General features: G+C 38.3%; 1 protein-coding gene across 2 annotated transcripts in view; it reads left to right on the plus strand.

Annotated features, from left to right (window-relative positions):
- LOC131033478 (protein SABRE) overlaps window positions 1–13,407 on the plus strand; it is a 278,075-nt gene that overhangs the window by 161,228 nt on the left and 103,440 nt on the right. The gene's annotated exons all lie outside the window — the stretch shown is intronic.

Genomic DNA, 13,407 nt, shown 5'->3' on the forward strand with positions numbered 1-13,407 from the left:
AGATTCATAACCTGATATTAGCAAATCTTCAAATAGTTTTCTAATAAGGATAACTATCAACTAAAATTACACCTTCTAGAAGATCATCTAAAATTAGCTGTGCTAAAAGTAGATTTCTTAGAATATGATTATCTTCTCAAAAATGTTGATGGCTAAAAATGTTTATGGGCTATAAATAACGCAGTTTAAAAATAGCCAATCTAACACTTGGCTTTTGGTGATGATTCCAATGAAACTATTTCATTCTAATAATAGTAGATTCTTTGAAGAAGCAGCCTTAAACCTTGATGACCAATCCTAGTGACTTGAGTTTGATTTTGTCCTTGGAAACTTGTGTAGTTCAATGTCTTGTATTTGGATCCTATCCCTGAAGAAGATAAATGTTGATCCTCGGGCAACTATGTTGTTACTTGAGGAATTTGTTGTGAGTGACCAACAAGATGCTAAATAAGCTTTCTTTAATAGTGCCCTTCGGTGTTCTAAAGATCAAATCTTTACTTTGGCATATCAACTTTTGCTCATGCTCATAGTCAGCTTTATGACATCCAACCTCTCTCAAGCATGCCTAAGGGACTTGGAAGAAATTTATCTTATGTTTTTTGTGTTAACAACTTGACATAAGGAGGTGTAGGGACATGCTACAGAGCATGAGTGCACTTTTGATTTGTTTTTTATTTGACAACTTGACAAACAAGGTGTAGAGGTGTGCTAGAGAGCACAAGTGCACTTTGGACATGTTCTTGAGTTAACAACTTGACACAATGATGCTCATGGGCACACTTGAGCAACTTAGACCACTTCTTGGTCAAATTTGATGTTAAGTTTTTCAACATAAATGAAAAAGTAATTTTTGGGTCACTTCAATGATCTATTTTTTCATTGTTATTGACATTGGAAAGTGCAAGCATTTTACCACATAAGTGATTTTACCTTGCAACATGTCATAGGACCTCCTAGAAACACATCCAAGCTTCTTGGATACATTTTTTAGTGTTTTGGCCCTCTCACATTAGTTCCTCTTCCTTTGCCATGCCTTGGACAACCTGTTTCTCTTCCCCAACTTGAAATTGCTCTTAGGTACCTTCGAAGCTTTGTTATACACTTGCCTAACATTGCACTTCATGACCTCTTCCTGCATCTCAACTAAAACGTCCACCTTGTTTGGCATTCTTGAAAAACTTATATAAAGTTTAATACATGTCAAACTTTCACAAGGAAAATGCAAAAGTAGGATGCTCATTGTATATCTACAATGATAATGTTTGCATGAGGTTAATAGCAAAATGAATCGATTAGAATTTTTAATTATAGTAGGAAATAGTTAGTAATGAGCTAGGATTGGATTAGTTCACTATTTCCCTTGCTAGTATCTTTGTAATGGAAGTGTATGTTCTTTTACCAAAATTTCAGAGCTGTATTTCAATTACATGGAACGGTGCTTCTAATGCTCTTTGTGCTTACCTTAGGCTCAACTCGGCCAAGGCAGTAACAAAAGTCTTTTCCCATTTCAGCCTGAAATCTTGAGTCTCACCGGCAAGTGTCATGAATGACTGTATTTCTTCCAACTGTCTCTCCAGCGCTATTCAAGAAGCTGTCCAAATCATCTATAGGCTCCTCTTCTGCCTCTATTACTTCTTTTGTTATTCTCTCCCTAAGCCATGCCAAGATAGCTGATCGTTCCTTCTCCACTTGCACCTCCTTGAGCTGTTGATCTACTTGGGGTGGAGAAGTTGCCTCATCATCTTTCTCTATTTCCACATATTCATCTTCGACTGCCTTGTTGCTAACTTGCTCTTGTACAGCTGGATTGTCTTGTACTTGTAGTTGCTTACCTTTGTCTGTCTTCTCACGTCTATTATTTTGAATTGTCAACTCCATGGATCCATTCATGCCTTGGTCTATGCTTCCCTTGGGTGGCTGACTTTCTTTGCCGGCTGTCTGGTTCATTTCAACTTCATTTATAGATGAGGTATTTGTAAAAAGGTTGGTTTGAGCTTGATTTCTGCCTTTTTTTATTTGATCCTTCCTTATGACTTCCTTTCCTCTTAGAACCTTTGGAGTGAGTTGACTGGGTGGCACTTTAACTGACGCTCATACTTTCTATTTCTTTGTTGGATGAGTTTGGATATCTCATCAAATCAAATATCAATTGTATATTCTGGCTCTTCAACTTATGAGTTTGAATATCTACCCATCTTCATGTGTAGGCTAGGATTGGCTTCATTAAGTCTCCCAAATTAGTGATCTCAACATCAATCCAATTGACTTCTACTTGTTTGTCTTTCTCTCATTCATAAGTGCACTGGAGGTGCTTTCCATCATCCTGTGCTTGATCTAGAATGTTGAACACTCTACACATCTTGACAATGTCAACCAACGGCCTAGAAAACATCTTCTTCCTTATCTCAAAATCATCCTAGGCATTCATCCAATAATCCTCTATGTACAACCTTGTTGATGTGTTTCTTACGCACATGCGAACACGGAATAAAATACCAAGTTATCTTATACTCTCTTGAACAAAGTTATTCGAATGCTGAAGATTTGCCTTAAGGATCAATCGAAATAACTCCAAGGTTCTAGTATGTAGGGTCTCTACGTGTGGATAAGCTCTGTTGATATGATGTGATTATGCTGGATTCACAAAGGGACTTACATTTGATTGCCTGAACGCTTAATCTGCTGGAACTTGAGTCCTATCTACTAGTTGGGAGATAAAGAAATATCAAAAGCATAGGGTTTAGAGAATTTATTCTAGGACCTAGAATTTAAGAATATAGATGATCGACTAGGTGGAATCCTAATGGGCTAGGTCTCACCATCAAACTAAACAATTCGACACCTTCTCAGTGCCATCTTCTAAGGGAATTTTGAAGATGTTCAAATCATCACCATCAAACATTGATCACCATTCAAGTTAATACATAAACAATGGATGCATAACAATTTGAAGTTAAACTCATTCAATGCCAATTGACCACGTAGGACGCACTTACAATCAGTAAGAGGCTAGTGGTACGGACTAGGGGGATTCCATACGAGTGCATTCAACAATTTTCACCATTCAATCTAATTATCTACCATCTAATATGAAGATCCAGCAAGAAACCATGTGTATTGCAAGAAACAACACATTTCACCATAACTTCAATGAAAAATGAAGTTTATTTACAATTTTGGGCAACAATCTCTTGCCTTCTCCTACTCTACTCTAATTGCTATTTTATTCACTATTCTTCTGCTACTGACTATTCTACTGACTATTAACTATTGCTATTAGCTATTAACCAACTTTTAACCTTTACAAATGAAGAGCTAGAGCTTTATATAGAGAGCTCCTTACATTTCAATGGCTCTAATTAATTTACAATCAATGGCTAGGATTTCAAGATGGAAACCCTAATTAGGGTTTGTTACAACAAACTCTCTTAGCCAATGAGAAAATTACATTCAATGTTTGTGAACCAATAGGAAACCGGAGTAGGTACATCGGAGTTTGTGTCTTCATGCATAAGCATGGTTCACCGAATCTGGGCATGTTGATGTGGACCCTTCTGATTGGAGGAATAGTGATTGGGATTCCACCTTGTGTGGTACTTGCTCTGTGATGACCCTGGTCGATCCTCCTTTGTCCTTGATGTGCTTGATGAATAGCGTACCTCCTTTTGACTCTCCTATGCTTGATGAGGCTTCTTCACAGTCAAGCCCTTCATTCTTATCTGGTAGCTCATTTCGCCTAGAAGTGTTTGATCTCTCAATGTGATAGAATGAGGATCTTGAAGATAGCTTGCTCTATTGCTTACAACTGTTAAACACTTGAATTCTTTAGCACTTTGAGTCCTCTTCCATGCACTTAAGATCTCCTTGATTATGATGAAACTTGAAGAGGTCTACCTTGTCTTTGCCTGATCTCCCTCCAACTTGATCTTGCTAATCTACAAAACAAACAAAAGATGGTGTTAAGTATGCATGAAGTTTGTATCTTTGGATAATTGAATTAACATAAAAGAACCCCTTGTGAGAACATGAGACAAGATTTTAAGGAAATTCGCTCCAAAAGTGTAGCAAGGTACACGCCATTATTGAAATTCGCTTTGGTCCTCCAGTGAAGTACATGAGCGAATTTGGAAGATAGGCTTAGCTTTAGCACAAAACTTACTCAATTCACTCATTCTTTGGATGCTCACATCATTTTACCTCACTTTGAAGGTTCTTGAGGCAATTTCACTCTGGACCCTTTATAGGGTACATGTCCTTCAAGAAATTTGCTCCTGTCCCTTGGAGAGGTATAGGAGCCAATTAGCTATTTCTAGCTTAATTCATGCTTTAAATTGCCCTCATTGCTTTGTCCTTTCATTTTTCAATTCCTTTAAACATCATCAATTTGTCCTTCAAAAGGTGTAAAAAGAGGTTTTGCTTGGGTATCTTGGCTAGGTACAAGTCTTATGTAGAATTCGCTCTTGTCCCTCTGAGAGGTACAGGAGCGAATTTGGCATTTTGGCTCAAATTCCTCATTTCCATCATCAAATATTGCTTTAGCTCATTTCCAAAGGCATGTATAAGTCCATTTCTCCTCTTTCTGGGCTTGGGAGCAAGAGTTTCACCCAAATTAGAAGCAAGAGAGAGTCTTTTGAAGAATTCGCTCTTGTCCCCTTGAGAGGTACAAGAGCAAATTTCTTCTATGGCACAATCCATCTCTCATTTCCTTTAAAATCACCTTAAACTTGACTTTTCAATCCTTTTCTCACCATACTCAAGCCAATTTGCTCTCAACTTTGCTAAAAATGAGATCCATTTAATGGTTTAAGTGAGATAGAAGGTCCTTTCAAGAATTCCGCTCCTTTTGAAAGGTACCTAAGCGAACTAGAAGCATGAAGCTTAGATGTTGATTAAATGCCCCTTCTTCACCTTCATTCACGTTGCTTTAACCTTGGTCCATGCTAGGAAGTCACTCTAAGGGGTTTCCTTGCTCAAAAGTTGAGGTCAAACATCAAGTTTTACAAATTCGCTTGTGTACCTTAGAGAGGTACATGGCCTCTAGGATAATTCTCTCCTGTCCCTCTAAGAGGTACAAGAGCGAATTTGGCAATTTTGCACAAATTCCTCACGTTTTCATCATTCAACTTTGTTTCAATTCATTTCAAAGGCACACTTAGGTCAATTTCACCTTGGTTAAGGGCTTGAAGCAAGAGTTTGGCTTAATTTAGGGACAATAGAGAGGCCTCTAAAGAATTCACTTCTGTCCTCTTGAGAGGTACAAGAGCGAATTTAACTTTTAGTGTCAAATTCCTCATCATTTCTCAAGTTTTCAAGTTGAAAATCATCATTTATGTCTCTCCAAAGGTAGACAAGTACCTCATTCAAAGCCTTGAAGCAAAGAATTCCATCCAAATAAGGGCAAGAAGTCACCTTTTGAGAAATTCGCTCTGGTCCTCTTGAGAGGTACAAGAGCGAATTTCATCATTTCTCTTGAAACCATTTGTTCTTAGCTCCATTTTCATCAAAAATGTCAAGGTCGTATAAAGTTGAAGGCATTGGGAGGTCCTAAGGACAAGATTTCTTTCCAACTTGCGAGCAAAGCAACAATCTTTCTTGGTTCGCGTCTGTACCTTGGAAAGGCACCTGAGCGAGTTTTATCATTTTGCCTCAAGTTTCAACTAGTTGCCTTCACTTCACCTTTTAGACTTCATGGTTGTGCTCGATTGCTTCAAAATTCAAATCCTTAAGGGGAGCTCTTAATGACATTTGCTCTAAAAGCACATTCACATTCTTGACTCACTCTAATTCAAACTCTCAAATCCTCCCTTACAAAATGTACATTCTGCAAGTCTCAAAGACAATGTCTTGCTAAGATTTTCCACCTAAACTCCTGGCAAGGTGCAATGACTCTCTCATACTCAATCAAGGCCCAAACCTAAAACAAATCCTAAGGTGACCAAGAGGAGGCCTTCAGAAAGAAGCCCTAATGTACCTGACCTGGGCCACTCACTGACTCACTTCAACTCAAGGAGTCCATCCTATCCTGATGAGCACTCTGGCAACTCTTTAATGCAAGGATTAATAGCAAAGACACTACGCTAAGAAAACCAACCCCGGAAAGCGAAAAGTAGGGGTCCCCATTTACAATGGAGTGATGTGTAATACGTCACAACAACCCTGTGCTTGTGTCTTCTGGCATTAGCCCTCCTCATGTTGCCATAAGGGTCAAAGTCATCTTTGGAAGAATATGCAATGAGGGGATAGGATCTCAATTCTTCTTCCAACTTCTCATCTGCTTGTAGAGATGGACACACTTCTATTGATTGTCCAAGTGAGATAGGAAAATCAATTTTTGTCATGTGTTTGTTCTTCTAAACCTTGTCGTAGGTGACCAACTGTCTCACTAGCTCCAATATTATCATCTTACTAGTAGTGCAGCGTGGTAGCATTTATGGTAGACAAGAACATCCCTGAACTCTTATATAGGTGAACTTGGGGAATTGGATATACCAAGAACTATACTTCTTTACCAACTCTTTCGCCTATGGGGATAATCTTTGATGGATGCCGTCTTGCAGTGTTCATGTCAAGTGCATGGTGAAAGCATCGTTCACCCTCCTAAAATGTGCCTTGCTATGGAAATGCAGCTATGTGTAAGATTCACATGCCTTCATCTCTCTGACTCCACTTCCAACTGGGCCTCTATACATCAATCCTATATATTTTTAGGCTCTAGCAAGTGAGTATATGATGTATGAACTCATGTAGAATGTTTTAGTACACTCAAGTCTCTTTAACTGTAGATCAAGGTTGCTACTTATGATTCTTGCCCAATTGATCTTTTCTCCACTAGCTAACACTGCTTCCATGAAGTAGAACTTCCAATTCTCAAACTGAGAGGCTTGAGAACTTCCCACAACTCAGTTGAGCAAGGTGATCAAATCACCAAACTCTTCCTTAAAATCAATTCTGTGAAGCTTGCTAAGTATCTTGGATATGTCGTTCCTGGCTTTTAACATCCAATACTTGTTGATTATGCCCAAGCATTTGTCAGGATCATCATCAAAGATCACTTGTGCTCCTTCTTTGCTCTTGTAGACCATCCCTTTATGATTAGGTATGTGGAAGGCTTCGCTGATGGCTGTCTCGGATAGGTAGGCAAGTACCTTGCCATTAGGTGCCACTATTGTTCTTGCACTAACATCATAGTGTTTGGCACACTCAACTATCAGCTCATTACATTGGATAGCTGAAAGGGAACCTACTACTTGCACGATCCCGCTCTCAATCATGTTCTCCGAAACTCTGGAAGGGTTGCTTGTATAGAGGGGACCCTGAAATTTCTTCATGTTGATCCGGCCTAAGTTGGTGTCTCCGACATTACTCCACAATGATATAATCTTTGACTCAAGCATCACTGCCTTCAAGTTCTCCTTGATGAGGGTTTGCCTTGGAACCGCTCCTGCCTTCGGGGCTGCCATGCTCTACCTGCAAGAATTACCTAAATTAGGGCTATAATATGACATTAATGCTCACAAGGCTGAAAGTCCTTGACTAGGTTAGCAATTTCTCTCTAAAGCTGATAATTCACTTAAAATCTTCACAAATTGCTAAACCCTAGGTTTTAATCCTAAAACCCTAGCCTTTCAAAATCAGACTATACTTGAAAATATTCATCAAATTGCTATGAATTTTCCATTAAAGCATATAAATGATCAATTCAAAGGTTTGGAAACATGATATAAAAGAGATTTTTATGACTGAAAATCTTCCAAAACCCTAGTCTGTAGCTGCATGAGCATCAAATTCAGGTCTGATTCCTGATGGAAATGATCAAAAGGCAATCAATTCAGACCTGAATATGGATATCTATATCTCTGATATCTGAAATCTACCCTCAATTTGGGAAGATTCTCCTACTGGTCTGAATTACAAAATTCGCCAAATTTTGCTTGATCCAAAATCGCTGTGTTTTGAAGATGTATTGAGGCTTGATTGGAGATCACTGTGATTTGATGGCAAATTCTCTGCTTGCTTGAAGGGTTATCACTTGATGCTTTAGAGAAGGCAAATCGATTTCATAAAGGATGGTTGATCTCTGCTTGATGAGAATGGAGTTCGCTGTCCCTGTGAAGAATATCGTTGCTCCCTTATGAAGAACAAGCTCACTGATTTTTTGAAAGGCTTCTGCTGGTTGTCAAATTCACTGCCTGGTTAAGACACAAAATTCACTGCTTGAAGGAATTGAATCTTTTGCAAGTGATGGTTGATCAAATGCAATGATCAATCCATCACTTATATTCATTTGAAGGGATGCATCCTTTGATAGACAAAGCCAACTTGTCTAATTTTATTTAATTTTATCAATTCCGTTTTCCAATGTGCAAAGGCCAACCTGCCTTATGCTTTTAAAATTTTGAAAAAAAAAACATCTATCATCAAGTAGACCACTCTTTATGCTTAGCACTACACGCATATGTTTATCCCATATCGTGGATTTAGAAGGTCATTGTCAGCATCCATTGGGAGGTCAGACATTTTTCCTTCAATTGGAAGTCACCTTCAAGAAGGTCACGGATTTAGAGCCCAACTGGAAATCAAGCAATGAGGTCGGGCTTTTTGACCCCCACTGAAAGTGCTTATAAGCTGATCAGGCTTTTGAAGGGGCACTGACAGGAAGCAAAAAATGTCGTGGTTTTTAGATGCTACCTGCAATGGACATGGATTTAAGGCCCTACTGGAAGTAACGATAGGAGGTTGTGGATTTTGAGGTCCACCAGAAGTAAGCATGAAATGTCGTGGATTTCATCTCCAACTGGAAGTAACTTCTTCCTCCCTTAAGCCCTCTGCAACTTTTCATCAATTTGATCATCGGCTGGCTTGAACATTTGAAATCATTCATCTCTTAACAGCGCAAAACACATCTTCATGTCCTTGGGCGGGGTTTTGGATACTAATTGGCAGTGGCAAAGACTAGTCGTGGATTTGACCATCAACTGGAAGTCACCATCAAGCAGATTGTGGATCTAGGGGGCAAGTGGAAGTGACCTCAGGCAGATTGTGGATTTTGAGGGCCACTGGAAGTGACTCCAAAGCATGAATGTAACTTGCTCAATTAGCATTTCAAGGACTTCCCGCCCACTTTCAGCAAACTTCACCAACCTTAAGCCACATCATCCTTCAAAACATCAAGCATTCACCTCGATCAGCATTCAACTCACCAATTATAAGGACAGTTTCTTCCTGATTGGGTTTTTGACAGGCAACCGGAAGTGCATGTAAGCTGGTTGGACTTTTGGAGGGTCACTGGAAGTGACTTGAAGAGGCTGGTTGGGGATTTAGGGTCTCACTGGAAGTGGTGAAGAAGCAAGGCATGGATTTGAGGGGTCACTGGAAGTGACTTGATTTATTCCATTTTGCTGCTTTATTCACTTAATTCATTTCAAGGGCTTTTCTTTCATTAACAAGGTTTATTCATCATTGTTTGTGCCCTGATTACCCTCTCTTCAGGCATTTCACTTCCTTTGACAGTTCTCCAGTCTTAGACTCGACATTTCATCTCTGATTTTGAAGGCCCATGATGATGATGATCAAATGAAATGATCATCACAAATTGTTCATCGCTAAGGCCTTGAGAGCTAACTAACTCCACTCCATTCAAACTTAAGAATCGGACTGCTACCAAACTACCTTAAACCTAAGAATGCAAGCAAAAGAGGGGGTCCCCAATGATGGGGTGATGTGTGAAATGGTCACAACAGTGCTGATCTGAATTAAAGATGTAATTCAAAGGACAACACACTAGCTATGGATTTAATGGGTTACAAACAAGAATTAAATAGTTGCTGAAAATTAACATGACTAGAAGTTCTAAATAATGTGATTTTATTGTAAAAGAGAGAGTATACAATGTGGAGAATTTCTGCAGGAGAGATGTGTGTGCTTTGAACTTTGAGCTCTTCATTTCAATCTCATTTTTTTTATAGCTAGCTTTGCAATGCAGAAACTCAAAAATACTAAAAATAGTAAATGAAGGGTTCTCCTTGAATATTGAAGAGTCATTATTCATGGCATAATGTGTCCTTGGATGTTAAAATAAACTTAGTAATAAGGGCAAATATCTTGAAGCTGAAATTACTTGTCAGGGCAGTACTATTTTGGTGGTGATAGTTGCTAAGGTCATAACTCTATGACTACCGTTCAAAATTTGAACTTCAAATGTGCATTGGATAGTTTGGTTTTGTGAACTAGTTTTGATGTCCCCATGAAGCTGTCATTCTATAGAGGCATTCAAATAAACTCTTAAAAGAATTTTTTTCTTAGAAGGCCTTAAAAATTGCAAAATAAGAAAACAGAGGTAATTCTAAACATTTTAATTTTCAGAATTCTGTCCAAAACTGCTAGATTCTAGACAACCTGAATTGCTTCTCCAATCATTCATCCCTCGTTGAGAAACAATGAGTCCCATTTTTTTTGTACCAAGTGGGGAAACTCCTCTTTGAATTTGGTTTATAGTGAATTTGGGGATTTGCCTTCTTGGAAGAGTGGGGAAGCTTTATTTCTTTGACCATAATAGCAAGTGATTGATGTCATACAATTAGGATTCAACTCTATATGCTACAGCTAAACAATATTTGATATTTCCTAGAGCAATGGAAAGGAAAGGCGAAGTAGTTCTATTTTGAAATTTGAACATTGTGTGCTACCTAGAGTAGGGTGGCAGGTTGAGTTAAAATGCATTTCCAGCCATTTTTTAATGTGATGAATGGCCTATATTACATAGATCTGAGTTTCTCCTTTTGGACCCTTCAGCTGCTCCTTTTCTTTATGCAGTGATATTTTATCACCCTCTTGAAAATGGTGAGGGTGTACAATGTTGACTACAGTGTTGCTTGTATTTTTTAGTAGTTCTCTATAGAATTGCATGGGCATGTTGAATATATTCAACAAACTTAGTTACTTTATTGAGATCCTTTTGTGAATGAAGAGATGCCTCTTCCAATATGATTGACATTGCTACATCGATAGGCTTTAGTGGTTGAAATCTGAGACATACTTGAAATGGGTTGTGTTCTGAGGAGCCATGAATCGCTTAATTGTAGCTGTGTTAGACATTGGTAGGCTGTTATCCAATGTGCATGGATACTTCAAAAGGTGCAACCAAATAAGATGCATAATCATACTATCGACCACCTTTGTTTGTTCCTTTGTCAAAGATTGGAAAGTGGCAACTTGGTCAATCTTGTGCCCACCATGGGCAAAAGTGTAGACAAAAAGATATTGAGAAAAATTTCCCCTCATAACGTATAGGGCTTGATGAATCTGCTTAACCATGTAAAGAGAGTTAGGAAGCCAAAATACTAGATGAGCACGTCTAGGTAATTGAGATGCTTTAGACTGCTGCACCATTTAGATATCTTCATTTAAATCCCCCTTCAAGAAGGTGCTTTTCACATCCATATGATATACCTTCCAACCAAATTGGTTGCTATGGATAGAAGCAATTAAAAAATGGTAATCTTCACGTTAGGAGCAAATGTCTCCTCGTAATCAATTCCTCTTATTGTGAACAGCTTTTTGTAATAAGATGAGAACTTGTCCAGTGTATCCTTGACTTAAAATTTTATCTTTTACACCCATTTGCATTGAATGGGCTTTTCACTTGCAGCCAATTTTTCGAACTCCTAGGTATAGCTCTTCATGAAAGCATCATACATAGGTTGCATGGCTTCCCACCTAGGATAGCCCTTAGCCTTTGAGTACCATTAGATTTCAAACACCATCAAAAAATTAAAATTTTGAAAAGGAGAAAATTGAATATGCTCATCTAAACTAACAATTTGTTTCCCCCTTCATTGTGGTCATGTGTATGATTAAGAAGGTCCATCCTCCCTCACATCCTAAATAGTAGAAAAATATCATTTGAGGCTTTGTTGTTGAGAGAATCGAGAGACCTATTGTGAATCAACAGCATCATGAATTGAAGTCAATTGCCTTTGTATTTTATCTACTAGTGGTGTGGGAGATATATCAACAAGAGGCTAAAGCATTAGTGATTGTGACTAAGTACAAGAAGATCTAGAGCTTTTATCTTTCAAAGGAAACACAACACTAGTTCTAGACTAATCATTGACTATCTATTAGTTAGGAGTGCACTCAAAAAAAAGTTATGGCTCTTTTACATCAACATCCAAAGTGTTGGATATTTGTGTCATTGATGTCAGGTTAATTTCAAAGTTTATTTGATCTGCTTGCTTGTGTGCTTGACCAGCTTGACCAGCTTGAGCTGCCTGGGTGTCTGCATCGGCTGGCTGGATGCCTATTAGTGCTGCTTACCTGTCCATGTCAGCAGTTGAATCAGACTTATGCCACATCATCCTGCATGTTGTGGGTTGAATATTCTAAGGGTCCCATTTTTAATATGGTTCGATCATTTTGAATCTCTATTTTGAATCTTTAAAGTGTTATTTATTCGAACCAAGTAATTTGTGCTGGGCGTTACCTTTAATTTCTAATGGAAGGTGTCAGCAATTTCTTCAGCTGTTCAATTTTTTTTGGCAGGCCACCTGTGGCGTTTTTTTGTGGTCTTTATTTGTTGGCAGGGTAATGGGTCTTGTGTCAGTTTGTGGATTTTTTTTATTCTTTTTCTTCTTCCGCATATGGAAGAGACTGCAGTTCATGCCATTATTCCTGGAGGATAATTTCTTTTTAAAATTTCTGTGTGCTCTCTTCTAATAAAGGAGTTTATTCATATCATACTTTCCATTCCAAGCTTGTTGGAGGTTTTCTTTTTTGAAAAAGACGTGCTTGCTGGGCCATATTATGAGACGTGTGAAGAAGCTGGAAGTGTTGTGCGTTGAAAAGTCCAAACTTGGTAGTCGTATTTCTGAAGATGGGCGTTAAATTTCTGAAGATGCGATGTGAGGAATTGTTTTTGAGACAAAAAGGTCATCAAATTCTATCTTTGCTGAATAAATCTTTGAGATTCGGTTTCATGGCTGAGACAAATGGAGTTGAAATGGTCTGATGTCATATCGGGCTTTCATTAAAACTATGCAGTGTGTTGTTTCAAATTTAATTCATTTAAAAATGGAGAGGATGTTTATGCCGTCGGTTTTTTAAAAGAAGGGAATCTATCACTTTACTGCAGATTAAAGTCTCCTGCAGTGGAATTTGTACTAACGGAATACATGCCTTCTATGTTTAAATGCTGAGCAGAATAGTGTTGAATAGTGGAGTTTTATATAAAAATAGGTCTGTTCAAAAAGCTGCTGCTGGGGAAATCATCTGGAAGAAAATACGTATGCGAAGTCTGAGATAGAGTTTTATTTTTTTTAAACTGTATATTCTTCTGAGTGTGCATACGACTCCCAGTGAAAGAAGTATTTCATAAGTGAAAAGACTGCAAATATGCAAAGGCAGAATCGT

Source organism: Cryptomeria japonica, chromosome 9 (assembly GCF_030272615.1).
Source record: "Cryptomeria japonica chromosome 9, Sugi_1.0, whole genome shotgun sequence".
In the NCBI taxonomy this organism is placed as follows: Eukaryota; Viridiplantae; Streptophyta; class Pinopsida; order Cupressales; family Cupressaceae; genus Cryptomeria; species Cryptomeria japonica.